Source organism: Cervus elaphus, chromosome 21, assembly GCF_910594005.1.
Source record: "Cervus elaphus chromosome 21, mCerEla1.1, whole genome shotgun sequence".
Lineage (NCBI taxonomy): Eukaryota > Metazoa > Chordata > Mammalia > Artiodactyla > Cervidae > Cervus > Cervus elaphus.
The window spans coordinates 42852095-42871110 of record NC_057835.1 but is presented as its reverse complement, the minus strand read 5'-3'; the positions used below and the strand labels follow the sequence as shown (position 1 = coordinate 42871110).

The 19016-nt window shown below is 37.0% G+C and overlaps 1 protein-coding gene and 1 long non-coding RNA gene across 2 annotated transcripts in view; both read right to left on the bottom strand.

Annotated features, from left to right (window-relative positions):
- The window catches only part of ZFHX4 (zinc finger homeobox 4), a 201243-nt gene that overhangs the window by 116009 nt on the left and 66218 nt on the right, over positions 1 to 19016 (bottom strand).
- LOC122678979 lies at positions 6809 to 17395 on the bottom strand. The gene is made up of 2 exons (XR_006336304.1): positions 14859 to 17395; positions 6809 to 12753 (listed from the first exon to the last, which is right to left on the bottom strand). It is a non-coding gene; the product is annotated as an uncharacterized LOC122678979 (long non-coding RNA).

The following is a 19016-nucleotide window of genomic DNA, read 5'->3' as shown; positions in this document are numbered from 1 at the left end:
AGCTGCTTCCTTTCTTCTGACTTCATACTTCCTGTAATCTCCAGGAGGCTATCCCTATAAATACTAAGAATGTAATTAGGTGTTCTGGACCAGAAACTAGTCATACTTTCTATGTAGCACTAGTGGGATGGTGTCTTACTCATTCATGATGGTATCTATTAAAACAAAGTACTCTTGTAAAGCATCTCAATGTGTTTTCATTGAACTACTGGCTGTCTTCCAGAGTAGACCCATTCCAAGAAAGCATTCTAAAAATCTTGATTTTATTTGTAAGTAATTTTTCTCCAAATGACCTTTCAATTTTAGAGTATTCTATCCAGTGATATTAGTACTAAACACCCCAAACAAGACAGCCCAGTGCAAATATTCCCAAATGGTCTATTGTAGCATATTTCCCTCCATATCTTTCTGAGTACAGAGTCAAAGAGGTGACTCTCAAAATCAGGCTAGAAAGCAGTCAAAAAGGAGATATTTGCTGCTGAGTCTCATTTAAAAATCAAGAGGTTTTATCCACAAAGCATTCCAAAATTAATTAACTAATTTCAAATGATTTTTCAGCCTGGGTATTAAAGCACTTTTGCTTCTATTTTTAAACACATGTATTGTTGAAAACAGTCATGTTCATCTCTTCAGATCTAAGATTTTCTTTTTATAATGTCCCCTTTGAAAAGCGAAAGTGTTAGTCGCTCAGTCATTTTCAATTCTTTGCCACGCCATGGAGTGTAGCCTTTCCCAATTAGGAACCAGCCTGATGCTCCATGTCTGGTTCTAACTGTTGCTTCTTGACCTGCACACAGATTTCTCAGAAGGCAGGTAAGGTGGTCTGGTATTCCCATCTCTTTAAGAATTTTCCACAGTTTGTTGTGATTCACACAGTCAAAGTCTTTGGCGTAGTCAATAAAGTAAAAGTCGATATTCTTCTGGAATTCTCTTGCTCTTTCTATGATCCAACAGATGTTGGCAATTTGATATCTGGTTCCTCTGATTTCCTAAAACCAGCTTGAACATCTGTAAGTTCTTGATTCACGTACTCTTGAAGCCTAGCTTGGAGAATTTTGAGCATTACTTTGCTAGTGTGTGAGATGAGTGCAACTGTGTGGTAGTTTGAACATTCTTTGGCATTGTTGTTCTTTGGGATTGGAATGAAAACTGACCTTTTCCAGTCTTGTGGCCACTGCTGAGTTCTCCAAGTTTGCTGGCATATTGAGTGCAGCACTTTAACAGCATCATTTTTGGGACTTGATATAGCTCAGCTGGAATTCCATCACCTCCACTAGCTTTGTTTAGTGATGCTTCCTAAGGCCCACTTGACTTTGGACTCTAGGATATCTGGCTCTAGGTGAATGATCACACCAACGTTGATTATCTAGGTCATTAAGATTTTTTTTGTATAGTTCTTCTGTGTATTCTTGCCACCTCTTCTTAATATCTTCTGCTTCTGTTAGGTCCACACCATTTCTGTCCTTTATTGTGATCATCTTTGCATGAAATGCTCCCTTGGTATCTCTAATTTTCTCAAAGAGATCTCTAGTCTTCCCCATTTTATTGTTTTCCTCTATTTCTTTCCAGGGATCATTGAAGAAGGCTTTCTTATCTCTCCTTGCTATTCTTTGGAATTCTGCATTCAAATGGTTATATCTTTCCTTTTCTCTTTTGCCTTGCACTTCTCTTCTCAGATTTCTGATAAATTTGTATGCAGGTCAAGAAGCAACAGTTAGAACTGGGCATGGAACAATGAACTGTTTCCAAACTGGGAAAGGAGTATGTCAAGGCTGTATATCGTCACCCTGCTTACTTAATTTATATGTAGAGTATATCATGAGAAACGCTGGGCTGAATGAAACACAAACTGGAATCAAGATTGTCAGGAGAAATATCAATAAACTCAGATATTCAGATGACAGCACCGTTAGAGCAGAAAGCGAAAAGGAACTGAACAGCCTCTTGATGAAAGTGAAAGAAGAGAGCGAAAAAGCTAGATTAAAAGTCAACATTCAAAAAACTAAGATTGTGGCATCCGTTTCCATCACTTCATGGCAAATACATGCAGAATCAGTGGAAACAGAGACAGACTTTATTTTCTTGGGTTCCAAAATCACTGCAGATGGTGGCTGCAGCCATGAAATTAAAAGATGTTTGCTCCTTGGAACAAAAGTTATAACCAAACTGGACAGCATATTAAAAAGCAGAGACATTACTTTGCCAACAAAGGCCTGTGTAGTCAAAGCTATGGTTTTTCCAGTAGTCATGTATGGATGTGAGAGTTGGACCATAAAGAAGGCTGAGTGCTGAAGAATTGATGCTTTTGAACTGTGGTGTTGGAGAAGACTCTTGAGAGTCCCTTGGACAGCAAGGAGATCAAACCTGTCAATCCTAAAGGAAATCAGTCCTGAATATTCCTTGGAAGGACTGATGTTGAAGCTGAAGCTCCAATACTTTGACCACCTGATGTGAAGAACTGACTCATTGGAAAAGACCCTGATGTTGGGAAGGACTGAAGGCAGGAGGAGGAGGGGACAACAGAGGATGAGATGGTTGGATGGCATCATTCAACTCGATGGACATGAGTTTGAGGAAGCTCTTGGAGGTGGTGATGAACATGGAAGCCTGGCATGCTGCAGTCCATGGGGTTGCAAAGAGTTGGACACAACTGAGCTACTGAACTGAACTGAACTGGACTGTAGCCCCCTGGGCTAGTCTGTCCATGGAATTCTCCAGGCAAGAACACTGGACTGGGTAGACAATCCCGTCTCCAGGGGAATCTTCCCAACACAAGTATCGAACCCAGGTCTCCCACACTGCAGGCAGATTCTTTGACATTTGAGCCATCAGGGAAGCCCGTCCCCTTTACAATACAGAAATAAAATCACATATAATGTTATATATCTACATACAGGAATTAAACAAATAAATATAAGGGCTTAAACATACAAGGAGAGAGAAAACAAAAGGAATGTAAAATAAAATAATACATATTTCACTTTGGAGAATCTGAGGCATGGCCACATGTGTAATGATGGAGGCATGTGCTTGCAGCTATATGTGCACCACAAAGGCACCCTCTTACAAGTGCTTTGCATGGCCAACAATATTTCATGAGGAGGCTTATTAGTGATATAGTTTTTCAAAATGGTAAAATGTACAGTGGCAACACCAGTTATAATAGACAAGCTTTGAAAAGCTGACTTTCAGCTCTCAGATATACAGCAGAATCTTTCCCATATTGCAGTGGTCCAGCGGATCTAACTCACACATGTGAAATGTCTTCAGAAATCAATCACCATGATCATCAACACCTTCATAAATTTTCAAAACACCACTGGGATAATACTGTTGTTGTGCTGCTTAGTCACTAAGTCTTTAGTCGCAAAGACTCAAAGAGTCATGTCCAACTCTTTGTGACTCCATGGACTATAGCCTCCTGGCTCCTCTGTCCATAAAATTCTCCAGGCAATAATAGTGGAGTGGGGAGCCATTCCCTTCTCCATGACATCTTACCGACCCAGGGATCAAACCTGTGTCTCCTGTTTGGCAGGTATTCTTTACCTTGAGCCACCTGGGAAGTCTGAACCCTTGCTTAACCTTCGGAACTCAACCCAGGCTTCCTACTGAAAGCCAGGCTTACATTGAACTGCACATGATCCTTTCTGAGTTGGAAAAGCCCCCACTAGCTCCCAAGACTGGGGGAATTAAAGTCTTCTACAGCACAGGCCTCAACTTATCAGATATGTGATTTGAAAGCGCTGATCTCTACTTTCAAGCTGTAAGCTCCATGAAGGCAAGTTAGAATCTGTCTGTTTGACTCTAGCTATAGTGCCAAAACTGTTGTCAGCATGTGTTCAGTGAAGGAATGTTAAAGAAATGGATAAATGAATTTGCATCCACTGAAACGTTTGAAGTCCTGACATATTGATTCACTGGGTAATGTGCTAAGATACTGATCTCTGAGTATGTTTATCTACATATTTGCTGAACTTTAGGTGCATCTTTAGAAATAATAAAAATAAGAAAAAGCTGTTAGGAGAAACTATAAAAACCAGTCAAAATAAGGCAGTTGTTCCTTATGTAATGAACTCAATATGTATTGTAGAACACAGCCTAAAAACATATGATCTTTAGATTCTTATTAGTGGACTGGGTGATTGCTTGAATTACCAAAGAACTGCCGAAAGAATATTTTCAAGGTACTTAATGAATATTTATGGTTTCTGTAACTAAAAATATCTCAACAACATAACTTTTAACATATCTTAACACATAAAGATCACTTTGTCATGTTCCCACTTTAATACAATAGTTTCAAACTATCTTTCATAGAGAATATTTCTTTATTCAAATCCTACTTCATTTCTGAAGAGGTTTGAGGTCTATATTGTAAGTGACTCATTCCTATCCTTGGTAAAGACTGAATAAGTTCCTTTCATTTTTATCTAGGAATTGAATAAAATTAACAAAATGAGAACCCCAAATGGAGGTTGCAATATCTAAATGTTATAATGATGAGTTTAACTATCCAAACGTCTTTCCAAACCAAAACTTAGCCAAATGTACAATCTTCATTTCAGTTTTTCCAAATGGCTGCAGTTTCCTCTCTTAGAATAATGGAGTGCTCAAATCTTTGATAGTTAATTGTACAGGATTACTGTCTGGCAATCGACCAACTCCCTGGCCTGGGGGCACATCATTTTATTTAATGGTTCATCACCAAGACCTTACTAGCACAAACAACAACACAGATCACTGCAGAATCACAAGAAAGTCACAGACCGAGTCAGCCCATCCCACTTGGGAGAAAGAGGTTTCACTTAATAAACTACCTAGGTAAATGGTAACCAACACAAGTAGCTATTAACTCCAAGAGTAGATTAAGTGAAAGAGCAAATGGACAAATATTTTTTTTTCACCTTCACTAATAAACTTAATATATTACCTAGTTCAATATTTCTCTCAAACACAGTAATTTGCCTTCAGAATATAGAAATAACATCTACAGTGGGACGAAACGCAATATCAGATAAAAAGGATAATGACATTTAAGGTCTGAGAGTTTCACATTTTCCACCAAAATTGAACTTTTAAATTTCCCCTAAGTCAAAAAGAGTCATTTTTGAAAAATGTTTTGTTCTGTGGAAAAAATTTAACTCACAAATCAGCACTGTATGACTGAAAAATTTATTTTTGAAATTCATCTTCAAAATATATGCCCAGATGTATTTCACATGAAAGTCTGGGTGGCTCACTTTTGGAAGAAGCAGTTGTTTACCAGACAAAACAAGAAAAGGTGTCACAGGCCTCATATCAGACTCTGTTGAGCTCAAAAGTTTTAAGAATAATTAAACTCTTTAAAATGTCATTTACCTAAAATCTGACATGGGATGAGAGGGACATACTTGTCCTTACGCTTGATATCAAGACAGTAAAAATCTCATTTGTCTCTTTTTAATTTACAGATCATTTAAGCATTTTGTACCATTTGTTTTCCTATTTGTGAATATCTTCCCTTTTCTCCTTGGTAATTTCTCAGGCACCTTTTAAGACTAAGACCCAAATGTGTCATCCCTCGAGTTCCCCTGAAGGCTCTATGACCAGCTCTGTCCTCAGTGCTCCCAGAAAGCATTATTCATACCCGTATCTCCACTCCAATCATCATTTCCCAATGGCTGCAGTTCCCGTGTTGTGCAGTCATTTACTTGTTTAAGTGCCTGTTTCTTCATCAGAACTCCATGAATGAAGGGACTACATTCCCTCCTTTGCATCTTCAGCATTCAAGATCATTCCTGGCACGTAACAAGGGCTGACTGTATTTGTTTTAAATGAGTGATGTTTCACAGACTAACTATGTCCCTGGACTGTGATAGTAAACTTCATGAATGAAAATATCTGGGTCAGCATCTAAAATGAACTGATGTCTCTGATGCCAGTCAGAAGTCCCTGGTCCTCCGTCACCTGCCGGCTCAGGGCGGTCCCTCTAGTGAACCCTCTGGCGACACCGACTCCCTTCGCCACGCACCTCAATGTTCCACCCCTGGAGTCTCGTCTTTAATCTCACCTGTCTCCGGGGCTTCTCACATCCTGTCTGCTCCAATTAGAAGACACAGGCATCGTGCCTCTCCTGTGAATCAGATCTGTATTCTAAGCCAAGCTCTGCTCAGTTATCTGTATGAGCTTCAGCTAAAATGGCCCTCTCTGAACCAACCTTCTCATCCACAGACAAGGAGAGGTTAGGGCGGAGGAGGTCACGGGTGTAGAGTCAGATAGACATGGGCGCAAGCCTTTCATGCCTTTAAACACATCAAAGAGCCCTCAAGTTCAGGTCCAATTTGTAAAATCACCATAACTGATCTATTAATAGTTTCATCAGGTTGTGGTGAAGAGGAAACAAAAGCATCACAGGTTTAGAAACTCGGGAATGCTTAAAGACCTCTGATCTTCTTCTGTAGAGAGTCCACACATCAACATCGTGACCACTGTCCCATAGAGATATTCTTCTGTATTCTTCCTGAATGCAAATCTGACTATATCAGCCCCCTCCAACACACACTTCCTCTTAAAAGCCTTCGATGGCCGCCCATCATGCTCAGAATAAAGCCCCCCATTAAACTCCTGGTGAATACCTCTCCAGAGATTTGCCTTCTCAAATGATGTCTGACCGGCCTCAAGGAACTAGTTCCAAGCTCCCAGTTACCCCCCTTCTCTCATGGCTGCACATATACTAAGTCTTTTCCCTGATACCCACTCCCCACCCCCAGGACTTCTGCATACCTCTTTCATAGCTCTTGCCACGCTGTACTGCAATTTTTTTTTTGGGGGGGGGGGGGAGCTCTGGCTTCCACTTCAGACTGTAAGAACAGAGGTGGTTGTGTATGCTGTTGTATCGTTGGTGCCCAGACTGTTGCCTCTTGTGTGTAATGTCATTGAATAAGGTTTGCAGGAGGGATAAATTACTGCCTGGAAACCCCTGCTTGACAGCTCTTCGTGTTCCTGAGTTAAGAGTTGGCCATAATGTGTATTGATTAAGTATGGATATCTCATGGTAAATTCCTTCATCATTATTGAAAAAATAAGCCAAGCTGTGGTCAATTAAGTAAATGCAGAGGAAAATATGATATTAATTTGGGGATATATAATAGACATAATAACCATTTTTTTAAAATTTGGCAATTTATACCCTGCCTCTTTTCACAAAGGATACAAGAAAGCATATTTGTTGAGTGAAAAAAAGAAAAGGAGATCAGAAATAAGCATGCAGTGAGGACCTATACAGTTGCTATAGCTGAACAGTAAATCTGAATCTGGGCTTCCTGGAAGCAAAACAACATTCACAGTAATATATACTCCAGTTCTGATGTGGTGAGCAAGAGGGTGGAGATAGCATAGAGGAATGGTTTGAAATGCAAGCAATTTGACCATTTAAAAAAATGTTAATAGATGTTATAGTGATATGCATGCATGGAATTAAAATGAACACAAATTAAGAATAAATATTTGTCAGGCACCTATTTTTAGAAATTTTATTAATAATCAACAAGAGCTACATTGTTGCATCTGCCATGTAGGAGCCTCTCTCTACCCACCCACCCATTCCAACTCCAATCCTGGCCCTTTCTGGTTTTTGCTCCTGAAACCAGATAAATAACCTAGTACTGAAAACGTGGGTTGAGCAGAGGTGGAAATATGTGATGCTTTACATTTTGAGAAGTGAAGTCATTCAAGAGTTGGGTAGGGGAGATACTATACAAATTACTCTATAATATAAAATAGTAATTTATGATTTAAATGAAGAACATTAAATTCTCATGGATCTCAGGCTGTTCATTAAGACAAATAAAATAAGTAAAAGAAGAAAATGACATGACATCCTCCCACATTGGCCTTCAAAGAAACAATGCCATGACTGCATATGAAGACAATCACATCTAAATGAACATACACCACGAAAGGAAAATTCTTCTTTGAAATGATTTGACACTGATATACCTTCTAGCAGCCTAACTTAATCCTGATAATGACACTGAACTCATAAGAAGTAAACTGATGGAAATAACACTAGGGTGTGGCCTCTGAAGGCTGGAACAGTGCTGTGAGGTCAAGTGACAGAGAGAAGAGAATGAGCTGTGTTCCACCTGTTGTTGTTGCTCAGTCACTAAGTCATGTCCAACTCTTTGCAACCCATGGACTGCAACATGCCAGGCTTCCCTGTCCTTCACCATCTCCCGGAGCTTGCTCAGATTTATGTCCATTGAACTGGTGATGCTACCTAACCATCTCATCCTCTGCTGCCCCTTCTTCTTTTGACTTCAGTCTTTCCCAGCATCACGGTCTTTTCCACTACTAGCCCACAAAAGTGAGATTATTAATAAAGCTAAGCTTAACTGCAGACTCTCTAGGGTCCAGTTTATTTATGTAATAAATGACACTTGCTCAAAGAGAGACTAAAGGTACAATGGCTCTATACTGATGATTATAAGCAAATATAACTAATAACAAGTAACAACAGACTATTTCTACATACTTTCCTTCAAGCAATTTATATAATACTTTGTGTTACTTAATAGAATGCCAAACAAATGCACAAATACTAGGTTTAACTTTCAATAAATAAGTTTGCATGTAATCCATTTTGTAACATGTATTGAGTATAATGTTTAACCAAGATTTTATATTCTCTATGGCAGCCTGCTCTTCCTTATAACCCATGTTAATGAAGAATTGACTGAAAGTCAAAAGGGGGCAAGCAATATGAGTTTCTCAGAAAAAGGAAAATATGTCCTAATACTTAGATCTAAAAAGGTAGAAATGATAAAAGACTAATGATTCATAAAGGTAACAACTAAAACACCCATGCATAAAAACACCCCATAATTAAATTACATGCAAGCAAAAAAACTGGGAAAATATTTACAATACATACTATAAAGAGCTAGTATTCTTAATATACAAAGAGCTCTAAAACATCAATAAGGAAAAAAAAACTGAACACCTAAATGAAAAAGTGTGCAAAGTATATGAGCATACAATTCATTAAAGCATATAAAGAAAATCTGACCTCACTATTATTAAAAGTAAAATAGCAATAAATATCTTCATTTATTATTAGGAAATTTTTAAAAGAATAATAACCCACAACTGTTGGTTAGGGTATGAACATTCTCCAAAATTACTTGTGCAATATTAATAGACCCAACCTACCTGGAGGGCAATTTGGAAATATGTGTTTAAAAATGCATGCCATATAATGAAGCAATTCACATCCTAGAAATTTACCATAAAATAATCAGGAAAGTATGTAAAGAAATACAAACAAGTAAGTCCCTAAGACTAACTGTTCACATTTCCTAAATGCCTTAATCCTAATGGCATTTTACCAATGCAAAAATAAGAGACTTATGTAGGTGAAAAAATTTTTCAAAGTTACAAGAAGCACAGCCAAAAATCAATAACAATATATCAAAAATTCAAAGCCTTAACCACCAACTTATAGAACGATGTTTTTTACTTTTTTTTTTTTTTTACTTAAAAATGTGCTAGATAGAAACAGAAACTAGGAGTGACTAGGGCAAAGAATTGAAGATCCAGAGACATAAAGAGGAACAGGAAACAAATAAGACAGACAAAAATGAAGAAAGACAGGCAGAGAGCTGGAAAAGCAAAAAACATAGGTGGAAAGAGACAGGACATGGCTGAGAGAAGCAGCACATTTTGAAATTATTAATAGTGTATCTTATTTTTCTTTTGGCTATCTGTTTCTTATTAGTTTTTGAAACAAGTATTACTAATGCAATACAAATATTTTTAGGAATAAGTGAACTGCTAATGGAGGCAGGAACACAGAGTTATTTAACTGGGTATATGCCTGGTGGCACTACTAAAGCAAATAGGTTAGGAGGTTTTATAAGGTTGAGTCTTACACCAAAGGCAGAGGGTACCATTCCAAACTGCAAACCAGGTAAGGGAAAACAAGATAAAAGATGAAAGAAACTGTTAGTCCAACTTAATTCCAAAGAAGGCCCCAAGTGTGGTTATTCTATGTTGTTAATCTGGGGATACACACACAGTTTATGTCAACACAGAAGAAAAAGACCAATATTATTCTTAATGGAATCTATAGCCCCTGTTTGCAACCCTAAAGAATGTACATGTGGGCATGTAATCACTCACATGCACATGTGTACATGCACATACATACCACATGAAAATGAAAATAAACCCAGAAACCTTTTCAAGTGGCTGTGACAATGCTAAATGGAGAAGCACTAATGGTGGTAGATCAACCATGTTAATTTAGGATAAAGAATTATATACGTTGCTGTAGAGGCTTCACTTTCTTAGATTACACTGCCTAAGGTTTGCAGCTAAAGTAAGGTAAAAAACTGTTTCTGCCAAAATTGTCTGAAACCACATATCATAAACAGCAAAAGATGAAATATATATGTACTCCCATATAGTGTTTTCCATTCTTTTAAGTCATTGCCAATTATTTTTAAAACCATAACTTAGAGCCATACTAAATATGATTAAATATTTATGAATGAACCGACATCTTTCTTTGTCTTGTCTTCAAGAAGGTAATTGAAAATTCTGAATAACACTGTCAAAACTCTAAGCTTCACAGAAATTTCCCCAAATTGATTCTGAATGTCCAGAAAGGATTGCAAGGGAGGCTGGAATCAGTTTGAGCATTCTTTTCTTAAGAATTAGTTTCTCTCTAGGGACTTCCCTAGTGGTCCATTGGTTAAGACTTGACCTTCCAATACAGGGGAAGTGGGTTCAAACTCTGATTGGGAGCTAAGACCCCACATGCCTCACGGCCAAAAAGTCAAAACATAAATCAGAAGCAATAATGTAACAAATTCAATGAAGACTTCAGAAATGGTCCACATTTTAAAAAAAAAAAATCTTAAAGAAAAGAAAGAATTAGTTTGTTTCTAGTAATAATAATCTGTTCTTATACCTGGGTGGTCCATATGCATAATATCCATACTGTTAACAACCACCTTAGGTTACCCATCACTTGTAATGACTCCTGATGAACTCAGTTCTCTAAATGCTCATCATCAGAGATAGACCAGTATGTTAGAAATGCAAAAACAGTTGAGACTTTATTTCCTAAGTCAATATTCTGACCTGTATGAAGCATAAAGAGAATAATATTATACATAAACACACAAAAACACCAAAGACATGAATTTACGGCCAAAGTGTTCAACTAACAGCAGGTGGCAAATTACAGTTTTATCTTACCTTCTTTCCCACATACTTCCCCTACAATTAGTTCCAAAGCTTTTGCTAAAAGCCAGGTAAGAAAGCAGATATTTTCGTATGATTTAACTGAACCTATACCATAGATGGAAATAAAGATGGCAAATAGGTTTCAATCTACCTGCCCCTTCCAATCAACTGGTAAGCATTGCCAAGAACACTGTGTCAAGAAGGATTCTGAGTGGCTTTATTAATTACTGATGTCTCCTGTATAAACTCAAGGGAGATAGTGGAGACTACCATTTGATTCTATTCTTTTCTTTTATGTCTAATATATTATACTTCCACTCATAATTGGGCTTATTATCAAACCTCATCCTATTTTCATGTAAATATAAACAGATACATCAGATTTTTTTTTTTGGCAAATATTAATTAACATAGACATTAGTTAGGTTGAGATGCTCTCTCAGCAAGAGGTGATAGACGGAAAGATTTAACCAGATAGCGAACAGAGATGAGGATATACATTGCCTCCAATGCATGTGAGTCAGAGGAACAGATCTGCTGTGAATCCCCAGGGCCTCTAAGAAACATTGCAAAGAGGAAACCAGAAATTCCATATTTAAGCTTCATGTAGAAAATTGATGATATGGAGAAAAAGTGAGTAAGCCTACAAATCAATACAAACTGGTTACTCCTTCTTGTTACAGTTTGGGTCTTATCAACTTCTGTGCTATTAAAAAATTGTGAGAAAAAATATTTAAAAAGATCACAAACATTTCACTGTCTGAAATACTATGCATTATTTTGTTATTTTTATCATTTATCCTCAAAATAATGTTTAGAAAGGTTTAGATGAGTGCTTAAAGAACAGAAAAGGCAACATTTAGATTCTGATTTGAACCTCAGCTCTACCATTGATTTTTTTCATTCACTACTTTTTATATTTGACAAAGACTTGTTAATTACTATATGTAATGGGAAAACACAACAAATCAAAATAGTTCACAGAATTTGCGATAGGAAATAGAGCAGGAAATTAAAAAGTGGAAAATATTACAAAGATGCATTTTAGAAGCAGAAAGACAAGAATGAACACAGCTAGCAACTGAATTTCTTCATACATACTGTACATCCTGCTTCTTTGCATAGTTATTTCAAAGCTACAAGATCACATAGAATTTTTTTTCTGTAAATACGCTAATTTACTTCTTATCCCATTAAGGCTGAAAAGAACAACAGTCTGGCATTTTAAGTCCAGACTACGTCCCTTTAGTGTCAAATTTTTCATTTCAATCATCCAACGGCATCGCTAAACATTCACAAAACAAATATGTCTTTACATAAACTCAATATGGTTTTAGAGCATCCCTCCTAGACATAAATGCAGAAATTCTCCTTGAACTGTAGACATCCTCAGGGAAAGCTTTCTGATAACCACAAGCGTCCAAGACCCTAATCTTGGTTAATCACTAACAGGTTAGCATCTCTGAAAACAACACAGCCTAAGAGCAGAAGAATGTGTGGTCTGGTTCTCATAGAATTTTAAACCTAGGACAAAACATAGGGATTTAGAAGGTTATTTTTTAAAAATCTGAATTAATAACACATTATCAGTTTGGTACAAAAATATGAACAGCAATTATCAAGCTTCCAGATATGCAATATAGCTCAGAAATAGGATGTGCTTGCTACTGATTCTGGAGAGGAAGAATATATAATTTTTAGCACAAGCAGCCTTTTGCAATATAATTAATAAACAATCTATCAAGTCATCTTAAAACACTGCAAAATCTTACACTATTTTATTTGTACTGAATTAGCAATTAGCTCAATAAATCCTATTCTATCCTCAAAGCACCAATAATAAGATATACAACATGTATTGGGTAAAAATGGAAAATAATTGTATAGCATAATATTTATATCTTAATGCACTTTATTTCATTTATCTACATTAAAGGCATTGTAAACATTCAAAATCAGCTTCTCTCTGCTCTCAGCTCTAAGATTTTGGGCTGAAGAAATGACTAGCCCAGGAAGTTCTACCAAGTTCATAAAGAATCATGACTTTTCCATTCTTTTCATTATAGATGAATAGGTAGCTAGTCAACTAACCCTAAATTCTGGGCACAGAATGCGACCTAAAGCATCTCACCAAGAAAAATGGCCCTAAAGTAATGAGGACTGATAGATACCATTCTTTGAAGGAAACTTTAAGAGCTTTTCATCTTGGACAAGTCACTCGGTTCTACATAGAATGGCACTACTCATCTACAAACTGAGAAACAATCAACTAGGCAAGATCAGTTATGGAAAAAATAAGCTGTCTGCTAGACAGTTGAGATCAGAAGACTTCAAACTAGCACTTTATGAAATATCTACATTAAACTGAGGAAAATCATAAGTAACAGAAAAGGTCATGTCACATACAGATGGTTAAAAGTCTGAACTCAACAGTCATGGGACACAATAGTCCAGAATTGAATTGAGTAGACATGGCATCAATTCTAAAGAAAACCTGAAACTCTTGAATTTAGCTATTCATTCCAAAGTCTTCCTTTAAGTACTGTTCATTTTGCTAAGTTTTTTTCACCTAGATTATAACAGAAGACAGCAATCTGTCAGGTTTAACCCGTAATATAGATGTGAAGTATTGTTATTTTATTGATCAATAATTGATCATCCTAGTCAACATAAATTAATTTAGCTTTGGATTTCTCATCAAAAATGCTTACATGAGTGAAGAAATAGATTAAAACTTTAAACAAGGTGGCAACAATCGTATAAAGTAGGCAGGAGAAAAAAGGAATAGTTAAGTGGAAAGACTGATTTGGAGGCTAAGTTTGGTCTAAGTTTGAGGTAATAAGTAAATTAAAAAAAAAAAAAGACAAGACATAACTAAGAAAAGATGCCAAGTACAAAATTGCAAAGGTTGGCAGTTGGCTGGATGGGAACAGATGATAGGAGTAAAAAGAAAACTTCAGAGTTCAGCAAGAGGAAGAGCAGACATTCCACTAACAAAACATAAGACAGCAGGAGTAGTTGGCTGAATAGCAAAAGAGCTAAAGAGTACGTCAGTATAGATACATAGGTTTGAGAACCTTATAGACATCTGTAAGGAAATGTAACCTAGAATTCAAAAGTGTGCTTACATAACAGAGAACGATTTATAGATTACAAATGTCATGTGAATAGATAAGATGATAAAAAGGTTTAAAAATTACAGTAAGACCATTGATGGACTTTTACAAAAAGTGATGTTTGAAAGTGATGAAAGGAATTTTACTCTTTCTTTCTTTCAGTTCCTATTACTGTGTTAAGTATCATCTAAGTACTGAAAATCTAAAAACTAAGAAAGAGGCATGATAGATATTTGAAGACCAAAAGAACCATGTTTTCCTTTGTAATACTTACAAGTATATATTCTTCCTGCAAATATTTCTTGAGAACCAACTCCTTGAAAGGAATTTACCAAATGCTAAAAAAATTGTTATTCTTGGTTTCAGAAGCTGCCATAATATAGTAATCACTTTTCCTTGGAAAATACAGTGAATTACAAAACAAATGAAAAATCTACAAGTACCGAATTCAGTGCATGTGTGAAGTTCTGACAAGACAGTCAAAAAATAAAACTCAAGGGTTTTGTTACATACCATGCCATAATTAGGTGAAATCACCATTGTGTAAACAGAGTCCACTCACAGTTAACTGAAAGTCCACTGGTCAAGTTCAGGACCATTTAGTGATGACACTCAAGCAGTGAGTCTATCAGTTGGGGTGAAATGATTAAGGTAACAACTGCCTCCTTTTTTGACATTGAATTCTGCTGGTCTCCTGAATGGTTGTTTAGTCTTCATTTCCCTCTCAAACTTTACATTATCACATTTTACAGTAAAGGTCCTTTCATTTTCTAGCATGTGACTAGAAAATCTTATTCCTAGACATGTAAAAAAATAATTTTAAAAACTGGTATTTATTTTACATATTTGGAACAGAAAAATACAGAGAATGTCTTATTCAAAACAGAATGGTCCAGAGCTTACTTCTTCTTTTTTAAGGGAAAAGTAAATGAAACCTTTCATATCAAAAGAATGAAATTTTGAAAATGATAATTAGGGGTGGATCCTGCTTTCATTTTCTGCTTAGAATTTCTATCATAAAAGCAGAAAAAAAGAGGTCTACTTTTAAAAACAATTTATACATCAAATAGCATTACTTTGATTGAAGGCAGGTTAAAAAAGTCTGTGAGAAGTGACACCTTACAAAGACATGTTACCAGAAATTGCCGCCTCACCTAAAGAAATAAATGTTTAACGCTGAACACTAGCAATGCTGTACTTTACCTATTGTCAAAGGCTCCTACTCACTTTAACGCTCAGATCAGGCCACTACATTAAATGAAACTTATTTAAAAAACAAATTGCCCTATATAATTCAATGTTCTTTTAGTACTATGTTATCCCAAAGCTGCAAAAACCTATTACTACTTTAATCATTAAGAAAACTTTCTCTTATCTATACACCATGCCTTTCACCAAAGTCATAAGCTTGTCCGTGCATATTACTGAAGTCTTATTATCAAATGCTCTAATTAACTCTAATGGTCTTTATTATTATTTTTTTTTATCTTTTGAGGATTTTATTAGCTGTACCTCATTTAGAAAATGCATCAGTCAAATATCTAATGGTCTTTAACACTGACTCTGCTATGGACTACAAGATGTACACTGAAGTTACCATCATTTAGGGGAAAAAATTAAAATTTAAATGTATATCTATCTATCTCTTAGAAAATTTTATGTAGCAAAATTCAGAAACTGACTTTTCAACCTTCCCTTTATTTCAGGGCCTTAAAAGGAGAAAAAAATTAAGAAAGAAATACAGCAGTCTACCCTACAAAATGCCACTATTCAGTATGTCAATAAAAACCTACCATTTGTAATCAATCACCCAAGAAAAGAAAAGAAAAACTATAGCTACACATCTTATGTGTAGCTACAATTTCATTTTATGGACATTTGCATGTACAGTTGCAAACTGTGGCGCTTACTATGAGCAAGGAGAGAAAAATCTTTCAAATAATGTTCATTTTTCCCAATCTCATCAAAAGTCGAGTGTTTCCAGGACTTCCCCGGGGGTCTAGTGTTTAAGAATCCGCCTTGCAATGCAGGGGACACAGGTTCCATCCCTGGTAGGTGAACTAAGGTCCCGCACGTCCTGGAGCAACTAAGTCTGCGCTGCAACTACTGCAGCCCGAGAGCCACAGTGAGAGATCCTGCATGATGCAACAAGCATCCTTCTAACAACTAAGACCCAAGGCAGCCAAACAAATAAGTAATTTTTTTTTTGGAAGTGTTTCCAAGAAGGAACATGGGTCTGACAGTAGGCATGGTACTCCAGCAGAGCTGATGATTAATATTATGTTTCTTAAGGAAAGATCAAAGAGCATTTCAGACTGAAGAGACAGTCTGTGTAGGAGCATCATGGCTGAAAGTCCACATCCTGATGTGGAGATGGCCCATACTCCAGAGTGGAGTGAGCAAGGATTCCTGGACTGACTTGGCATCAGAAAGAGAGTATTTTCCCCAAATCAGATTTCTAGGCTCTTATCTAGAAGTAGGAACTCCAGAGTGGAGCTTGAGCATCTAGATTTTAAAAACCCTTTAGAAAAGCACAGGACACAGAGTGAGTCTTATTTATCACTGGAGTAAGCCTTAGGTGGTATATACATCATTAGAGATGACTACACACTTTGCTTTGCCAACAGCAAAGAAACTTACAGAAAGTATGGCATGAATTGCTTTTGTTGTCATCACCATTATTTTTTTAATGGCCAAGATCTGGCCAGAAAAGCCAAAGGAAGGGCATGGGTACTCACATTTATACTCCTTAAACAATGCAGGAGTTAAAATATATTCAGCCACCAAATTTTAATAAAAGGTCTGAGTTTTTCATCCAACCAACAGTAATGGGGTTTCACTTGATGGACTACGGGGCTCAACTGTCTATCTAACATTCCAGAATGACACTGATGCATCATAATAGGTGTGGCCTTTAGAAGACACTAAAATAATGAGGGGCTTCCCTGGTGGCTCAGAGGAAAAGAATCTATATGCCAATGCAGAAAATGTGAGTTCTATCCCTGGGTCGGGAAGATCCCATGGAGAAGGAAATGCAACCCACTTCAGTATTCTTGTCTAGAGAATCCCATGGACAGAGAATACAGTCTATGGCATTGCTCTTAAGAGTCCCTTGGACTGAAACAAAATCAAACCAGTCAATCCCAAGGAAATCAACCCTGAATATTCATTAGAAGGACTGCTGCTGAAGGTCCAATACTTTGGCTACCTGATGAGAAGAGCCAACTCACTAGAAAAGACCTTGATGCTGGGAAAGAGTGAACGTAAAAGGAGAAGGGGGTGGCAGAGGATGAGATGGTTAGATAGCAACAACTCAATGGACATGCGTTTGAGCAAACTCCGTGAGATAGAAGAGAACAAAGGAGACTGGCATATAATAGTCCACAGAGTCGCAAAGAGTTGGACATGACTTAATAACTAAACAACAAGAAAATACTGAGTCTCTAGATTTACCAGTTCCTTAATACATCTGATTATTCCTGAAAGCATTTGCATACAGCTATGTTGACAGTGTATTAATAGCCAATGACATATTTCTAATGCCTGCGGAGACTCCTTCTTCTCTAGTATTTCTTACTCAGCACTATTTATTAAAAACATTCTAGATAAACAGTTAAGATGAACTATGACTTAAGTTCCTTCATCAGGTTTCATCTGATCTGCACAGATTCTTACCCCAGGATCCATAGTTGGGAATTTTAAAGCAGTTTAGAATTTCTGCATGAAACTATGAATTAATTTGGTCAGTCACCACTGAATTTTATGTGTTCCAAAAAATATACCTGACTTCAAATGGCTTTCATGGGTGGCAGTCATGTTCATGCAAAGTAGAAACATCCTAATGGACACCAGAGGCAGACCAGGCTGACAGAGAAGTCTATCCGGCCTAGGTCTGCCATGCAGTCTGCAGCCTGATGTTTGGACATGCAGCATAGATTGTTATCACGGTAACTTATCAGGTTCTCCCTCTAGAAATTCAGAGAAGGCTAGAACCCCATTACGGATGCAAAACACCACCCCATCTCCAAGATTCAATCTAAAAACCTAAAATCGGTGACCACTAGTAGCAATCTTCATGTTTTATTTTCTTTCAACTTCCTCTCTGTCTTCTGCATCTCCTCTTTCCTATTTGGTGGCATTGCATGTACAAGCAGGAAAAACAAAAGATGTAAACTGTTTAAATGGGAATAAGGTAAACGATCAGAAAATGCAATTCTTACTTAAGTCTTTAAAGAAATAACCTTCTTTGTAAAGGGTGTGCATGGGTATGTGCGTGTGTGTGTGTTCTCACAAGCTAGTCTTCAAGAATTGTCAGACACATGGAATGGGAAAAGGAAATGGCTCGTAAGATGTCAGGCGGTAATATGCCTCAGGAGGTCAAGCTGGGTTGCCTGACAAGGGCCTTTTGGTCACTGCCAGATCCGATTTATCAGGTCGCTATTGATGGCTGCACCGAAGAGGCCCGAAGGAAGTGGAGACTATTAAATCACTTGTTTACCTCAAGTGAGCACCCGTGGAACTCGGTCAATGATTTTATTGATCCACAATACTGTTCAATTAAGTGTGTTTATTTTGATTCTGCGATTAACATGCATTTGCAGAAGGAACACTCACAGTGGAATAAAGTCTAAAATTATCCTTTCTGCTCCCTCACTTCCTCCTTGTGTCATT